At 46.6% G+C, this 7,957-nt stretch overlaps 1 long non-coding RNA gene across 1 annotated transcript; it reads left to right on the forward strand.

The window, feature by feature from the left end:
• Positions 1-1,746: 1,746 nt before the first annotated feature.
• Positions 1,747-2,657, forward strand: LOC138493302 (uncharacterized). The gene is made up of 4 exons (XR_011276362.1): positions 1,747-1,814; positions 1,906-1,978; positions 2,069-2,097; positions 2,535-2,657. It is a non-coding gene; the product is annotated as an uncharacterized lncRNA (long non-coding RNA).
• The last annotated feature ends 5,300 nt before the right edge of the window (positions 2,658-7,957 follow it).

Here is a 7,957-nt window from a genome sequence, read left to right on the forward strand (position 1 = left end):
ATTTTTCTGCTTCAAGACTTTCACCTATTTTGTTTATAGACTTGCTGAAAAAAGTAGAATAGCAGAGCCGAATCAACATGAGGGTTTCCATACCAATACGAATGAGAGAACCAACATTGCAGGCAACTGTTACATAGCTCTCAACACACATGTTTTGGCGGGTGTCACCCGCCTTGTAAAGGGCTGTATCACCCGCCAAGCCTCCTGCATGCCCATTCATTCCAATGGGCATCTCACCCGCCAAAAACAAAATCGGTTGATTTCACCCGCCTTTGCAGCACAAATGGTTGAGAGCTATGCTGTTAGATACTTGTGGCCCAACCAGGAAACTGCATCCCTCAACATTCCAGAACACCTTGTGTTGCAGCGAATGGCGGTCATACTCAACTGGTGTTCATAACGTTTCCTTAAAGGCACATCAATCACAGGAGTTGAAAACTGCATAATCATGTCAGTTTCTGTGTTCTGCAAATGGCGCCTCCTGGCAGCAGCACTTGGGCTTCGAAGGAAACCAGCTAAGCCAAGCTTTTCCCGCCATGCTGGAGAATCCGAAAGTGCCAGAGCTCTGACAGCGAGAGATCCCGCTCGCTGACCTCATAAATAAATATAAGGGGGGACTTAAAGAACTTATTTTAAGCTTCCAAGAAGCCCTTTTTTTCAAACTCCAGGTGATCATGCATCAGTGAAAAGCTGGCAATTCAGAAAGCAGCAGGGGGATGATGAACCCTTTCCCAGAAGCCTTTGTGCATTGAGAGGACCAGTAACCCTGGACTGACAGAAAGCTGCCTTGCAGGCATGGCTCTCAACTCACACGCTTTTGGCGGGTGTCACCCGCCTTGTAAAGGGCTGACTCACCCGCCAAGCCTCCTACACGCCCATTCATTCCAATGGGCGTCTCACCCGCCAAAAACAAAATCGGGTGATTTCACCCGCCTTTGCAACACAATTGGTTGAGAGCTATGCTTGCAGGCCTTGAAATGGAAGGTTAGAAGATGCCTTATTGGAAGCAGGAAGAAAGCATGTCCCGCATTCATGTAGTGGCACATCCACTGTCAGGGTATCAACAGAGTGCATGATGGGAGGAGCGAGAACTCTCATGGACGTGTGTAACTACGTGGCAAATTGGCAGATGTTTGAGAAGGAGATGTCTATTGCTGTACATTATGCGTCCCTTTTTCGCTTTTCCTGTCGTTGCATTCTTGGCGTAATCTTTTCACCAGAATATGTATATGTTTATTATTCTTTTCTATGGTATTTATGTTGCCTGTTGTCTCTTAATATGCATTTTTTAGGTGATGCACACTCTGTATTTCGGTTAGATTTTTACTTTTTTACTTTTCTAACTTTCTATGATGTTAACAAGATAATGTCAAGCTGAGTTAAAAGGTACGTTTCAGAAATGACAAAACCACACCACCTTAGTCTTCTTATTTGTATCACATACTCGATAGAAGCCATATATTTATTAAGAGCAGCTGTTTAATTGACATGCCTCGTATGTGACTTGCATTCACGGTTTAGTACATAAGAAATTATATTGTAATCGTAATAATAGTAGGTACGAGTTACTTCTAACTATCTACATTTACCACTCTAAAATGGCCACCACGATATGCTAGCGGTTTCCAAGGTAACATTATACAACACAGTTAAGAAACAATAGTAGCTACGAGTTAATTCTATCTACATTGACCATTCTAAAATGGCCACCGCGATATGCTAGCGGTTTCCATGGTAACATTATACAACAAAGTTAAGAAACAACCGTGGCGTTGCAGTATTGCAGAGTAGCCCAACATGCCGCTGCAGATGAGGTACAAAAGAGTATAATCCACAATGTTTGTTTTCATTGATCCTATTACTACCGTTCGTTAAGGGACCATGACACACGGTTATTCTTTTTAGACAATCACGTTGTAGAGAGGCTGAAACTTTACGATTTTGGACACGCGGTGAGCGCCATCCGCTGTAGTTTTGGGTAAGATCTTTGAGATTTCCAGTGCAACATGCCTGTAACAGATGTAGAGTAAAATAGACTCATGGATCTATATATTGCTCCTTTTTGCAGAACACATCGTGGAGACCTTTTGACAACAGGTTAGTGAGGTAGATGAGTTGAAACTTTCATAAATACCGGTGTAAAAGCACACGTTTTACTCTGTCTGACAAGTGTGGCATAAACTCAGTTCGGTGTTTCATTTTTATAATTTTTTCTACATTCTCTCTCCTTTGTTTTTTTTAAAAACATGCTACTCTACTGAACGCACATGATGGTAACGTATATATACTAAATATGGGCTCTAATGACTTACATGTACAAGCACATTCTTACTTATTCATGAACCATTATTGTGAATGTCGATGGTCAACCTCATAACCGCTTACTCATGACAATAATTGATTTTTGCGACACTAACAATATGCATTGGTCAATATGTATAACCTTGATGGAATACTATGATTGCATTTATTTTCTTTGTAATGATATGAATGTTCGTATGGATACTATCATTGATCATGAATTATGACTCAAGTTCGATACAAAAAAGATGTACTATCACATGCCCTGAAGAAGGACATTACAGTCCGAAATGCATAGGCTTATAATGTGATACATCTGGGTAAAAATATGTGCAAACAATATTTGCAATAAATAGAACTGAAATAATTATATTACATGATATTCTGAAGTGGTTTTTTACACTTAAACAAGATACCATTATATCAATAATAAAAACTATTAAGTAACACCACTTTACCGTGGTGATCAGGGTGTGCAGCACACACCGCTGGCCTCGCGGCCAAGGTCTCTTTTTCTGGATTGTACAGTGCTATATCACGGAGGCACCTCAATCAGTGGGTATGCACCCCAAGTTTAATTAACAGTGATACGTAACTTTATTAGATCCGAATTTGAATATTAAGGTTGTGCAAGCTCACCACCAATTAAGTAATCTTACGAGTGCCCATTAGTGCTCTTGAAGGAACAATTACGGCTGAAATTCTGATTTTAGACCTTCACATGCATTTATTTAATCCAATGATGCATGCGGCCTGTGGTCCAAATGTGACCTTCAAGGACATTATTTATGGCCCTCAGCATCACAGGTTTAATGATAAAGCGTGGCCTGGATTCCATGTATTTTCATAGATTGCTTTTGAAAAGTCAGCAATTTGTCCACTTTTGGTTGACGTGAATTTGCCCATTAATTTTATTATTACATGCATATGTAATCGGTCGACTTCGAGCAAAGTGCATGAACCAACTACTGACGTTTAAACAGCGTTCTGTGGAAAAACGTATTACAGTTGCCTGACCCTTATGCCACTCGGTCATGTCAAGTGTGTGCAGCCTCTTTGGTCCAGTTACTCTTTGCATCATGATACGTTCATTTTCACTTCTACTTAAAAGCGCAATTTCAGTCCCATACTGCAAAAAAATCAAAGTGGTAATGCCATTAAAAGGCTTTGGCCGCATTACACGGTAGGAGGTAACCATGCCGCTATTAGCGGCATGGCTACTCCCTTACCGCATACCGGGTCCGTGTAGGCGGTATGGGGACTTACCGGGTCATTCTGACCCCGGCGGATCCGGTAAATCCCCATTCCGAATACCATTCCCCATTCCCATTGAGTCCATATAGGGCTCAATGGGAATGGGGAAGGAGCTAATAACCGTACCGCAATTTGTGGTACCATTATTAGCTCTGAAGTCCCTCAGCGGGTCCCGTCCTTAATGCCCGGTCAGACCAGGCGGTAAGGACGGGACCCGCTGAGGGACCTCATAGTAGGGTGCTAAGGGATTACCGGCACCGGTGCCCTTACCAGTGCTGGTAATCCCTTAGCACCTACCGTGTAATGAGGCCCAATTCTGGTGCTACAGTAAAACATCAATAAACATTACACCTTAAATCCCATGCTCAAATTCACGCACAGATGTCCCTAGCATCATTTCGATGCCATGGCATTGATCGGCCCACTGTATGGGACTGGTGTGGTAAATTCAACCTCACAGCGAAACAAGTCGTGCACCCCTGATATATCCATGTAGCAAAGGTTAAGCTGTGACATTAATAATTAAAATGTATTGCAGGCACAAGATATAATAGTTAAACTTTCATCAACTGCGCTGTCTCCAATATTGACCGTCCGCAATCTGCTTCCCTTCCAAGTTTTCCAAATCTTTACTAGAAAATGTATGTGCTAGGATCCAAAAAATCCCATAAAAATACCTCGCTTTAGACCAATTTTTCATACACTTTCTCTATGCCGGATATAGAGAAATGTTTGTTCTCTGCAACTGTTGCCTTCTTGGTTCCATTTCCCTTTTTGACTATCTGTGTTAATATTTTAACGAAATCGTAACACAACTGTGAAAGTTATATCATAATTAGGCGTATACCAGGTCCGAGGGCTGTACTGGGAGTTATGGGCTCTGAAAACCCAGTTAAAGGCCTGAGCGCAGTGAGGGCATTTGACAAGGTGTCAACACCCACAACTCCCAGTATGGCCCGAGGGCATGATATGATATGATATTTTATTTATAGCATGCCCATACGCAAGTGTTTCAAAGCGCGACAAGGCAAGAGGGGGGAACAAAGGGGGACAAGACAACAATCTTACTAGGCCCAGTGAATTTGAGATCGCGCAAGTGCAGGGGAGAGGAAGGGGGAACGTTGTAGACCCTCTTGGGGAAGAGGAGAAGTGCAGGACATATGATCATAACACAGGAAACAAGAAGTGCAGCTACCAAGTGGCAGTGCAGGATAAGTGCAGTAAGACAAGTGATGGATAGTGCAGGTAGGGGGACAGTGGGTTACAGATACAGGCCCAAGTGCAAGGGTTGCCAAGAGGCCGTGCAGGTTTGCAGCTGGGAGGAGTGGGACCTGGACCCGTGATTCAGAGGGTAGCAAGGTAACCAGTACAGTAACAAATAGGCGATCAGCAGGGAAGAGGACGAGAGAAGGCAGAAGCAAAGAGGAAAGTCTTGCGCTGCTTCCGGAACCGGAGGTGATTCTGCTCAAATCTCAGAGAAGCAGTGAGGCTGTTCCAGAGGGAGCCACCTGCAAAAGAGAGATCTGCCTCCAGCTCGTTTATTGGAAAAACGCCTGATCCTCAGGGGGTTGGAGGTAAAGGAGCGAAGGGCTCGAGTAGGAAGATACTTCAGAAGAGAAAGCTGGAGATATTTTGGTCCCAAGCCCCAGAAGGCCTTGTGGACAATGCAGATGGTCTTGAATTTGATCCTTGCAGCCACTGGGAGCTATGAAGAGATTTCAGTGCTGGAGAGATACGATCCATGGATTTAAGACCAAGGACAAGTCTCGCAGTCCTGTTCTGGATGAGTTGCAGAGGGTGGAGAGTAGAGGTAGGCAGATTTAAAAAGAGGATATCACAATAGTAAAGCCTAGAGAGAACCAGGGCTCTAGAGACAGTGAGATTCTGGGGGAAGTATAGGAGAGGGAGAATACCCCTGATGAGGTGCAGTTGGTAGTTTGATTTCTTAGAGATGTGAGGAGAGAAGGAGAGAGTGGATTCAAAGATAACCCCAAAGTTCCTAGCCTCGCAGGTGGGAGCAGGGGAGGGTCAAAGGAGGTCGGCCAGAGAGCAAGGGGAAAGGTCTATAAGGCTACTACTGCACCCCTCATGTTTAAATTAGCAAAGACAAAAAGTAACATCTGCATTTGTGTGGTGTATTAGATTAGGCAGGTCGACTCGGCTGCCGTGCTCGTCTGCTTTTCCAGAGATTTTGTTCTGACCTCAGGCATAGGAGAACTTTCATTTACAGCAGTATTGTACCCTGGAGAACTTCCCAACCGAAGTGCATAACGTCTACATTCTCGCATTCGGTATTGAAGGTGTGCAAGTTTCTGTTGAGAGCGTAGATGAGCACCTGAATGCCCCTGCAGGAAGTCCCGCCCCTATCCTGCCTATATTTTGGAAGCCAGAGATCGCAACATGCACAACACCAGTGATCATGCCTATTCCACGAAGACCGTTTGAGAAAAGGTATCCACTAAGAAAACCCTATCTGATGCACCTGCTCCCCTATCTGTGGCAGATGGGGAGCAGGTGCAAGTGGATCTAGGTCACCTGGCCTAAGCCCCGCCCACCTGGTGCCTTCCTGCCTGCCGCTCTTTTTCACCACTTAGCAAGCCCCGCCCACCTGGTGCCTTCCTGCCTGCCGCTCTTTTTCACCACTTAGCAAGCCCCGCCCACCTGGTGCCTTACTGCTTCCTGCTCTTTTTCACCACTTAGCAAGCCACGCCCACCTGGTGCCTTCCTGCTTGCTGCTCTTTTTCCCTACTTAAGGAGCCCTCAAGCTTCTTTTCCTTTGCAGATGGGGAGCAGGTGCAAATGGATCTAGGTCACCTGGCCTAAACCCCGCCCACCTGGTGCCTTCCTGCCTGATGCTCTTTTTCACCACTTAGTAAGCCCCGCCCAACTGGTGCCTTCCTGCTTCCCGCTCTTTTTCACCACTTTGCAAGCCACGCCCACCTGGTGCCTTCCTGATTGCCGCTCTGTTTCCCTACTTAAGGAGCCCTCCAGCTTCTTTTCCTTTGCAGATGGGGAGCAGGTGCAAGTGGATCTAGGTCACCTGGCCTAAGCCCCGCCCACCTGGTACCTTCTTGCTGCTGCTCTTTTTCACCACTTAGCAAGCCCCGCCCACCTGGTGCCTTCCTTCACCATCACTGTCTTGTGGCCAATGCTGGATTTGACTTTTATGGACTTCATTCATTCACGGTGCGTCACTCTTTCTCAACTCTCATGCTGGACTTTCTTTGCATCTTGTACTCATGGTGGCCCTGAATCATGCTGTTCCCATCTTCATCTTATATCCTGGCTTGCAACATTCAGGGTAATTCATAGAATTTCGCAGAAAAGTGTCGCAAGCGGCTGGCGCAGAGTGTCCGCGTGCGATTGTCTGCGCCAGGCACGTGCGCTAAAACCGATTTCCGCGCACAGCGTATTCATGGATTTTAGGCTCCCAAACCAGCCGTGGCGCAGAGTATCGCAGCGACCCTGCAGCAGCGCCAGTAACGCCCCCAAGAACGCCCTCGCGCAAGGAAAAGCCATCAAAATCGCTAAATCATCGCAAAGGGCTGCGCTAACCCTGGACCAGTTTACAGGGCTGCCAAACAAGGAACGCAAAGCGGGTAACGTGCATATCAGGGGTACGCGTGAAGTTATACACGCGATTAGCCAGGGTGCCAGGGTACGTGTATTTCAGGGGTGCGCGGGAAGTTTAACACGCGATTGGCCAGGGTACGTGTATTAGAGGGGTACGCGTGAAGTTTTACACGCGATTAGCCAGGGCACGTGTATTACAGGGGTACGCGGGAATTATCACACGCGATTTGGCTGGGTAGGTGTACTACACGGGTACACGGGAAGTTTTACACGCGATTTGGCTTGGTACGTGTGTTACAGGGGTACGCGGGAAGTTTAACATGCGATTGGCCAGGGTACGTGTATTAGAGGGGTACGCGTGAAGTTTTACACGCGATTAGCCAGGGCACGTGTATTACAGGGGTACGCGGGAATTATCACACGCGATTTGGCTGGGTAGGTGTATTACAGGGGTACACGGGAAGTTTTACACGCGATTTGGCTGGGTACGTGTATTACAGGGGTGCGCTGGAATTATCACACGTGATTTGGCCAGGTACGTGTATTACAGGGGTGCGCGGGAATTATCACACGCGATTTGGCTGGGTACGTGTATTACAGGGGTGCGCGGGAATTATCACACGCGATTTGGCTGGGTACGTGTATTACAGGGGTGCGTGGGAAGTTACACACGCGATTAGGCTGGGTGGGTCCTCACAGGTGTTCCCTGTACACCCTCCACGGCCCCTGCAGGCAGCCCACAAAACAGGGGACTACCCTGCACACCTGCTCATGTCCCCCTGCACCCCCACACCCCAGCAGTGCAGGGTCACCCTCGACCAGGCCCCCA

This window comes from Ambystoma mexicanum, chromosome 10 (genome assembly GCF_040938575.1).
Source record: "Ambystoma mexicanum isolate Mex_15411 chromosome 10, UKY_AmexF1_1, whole genome shotgun sequence".
NCBI lineage: Eukaryota > Metazoa > Chordata > Amphibia > Caudata > Ambystomatidae > Ambystoma > Ambystoma mexicanum.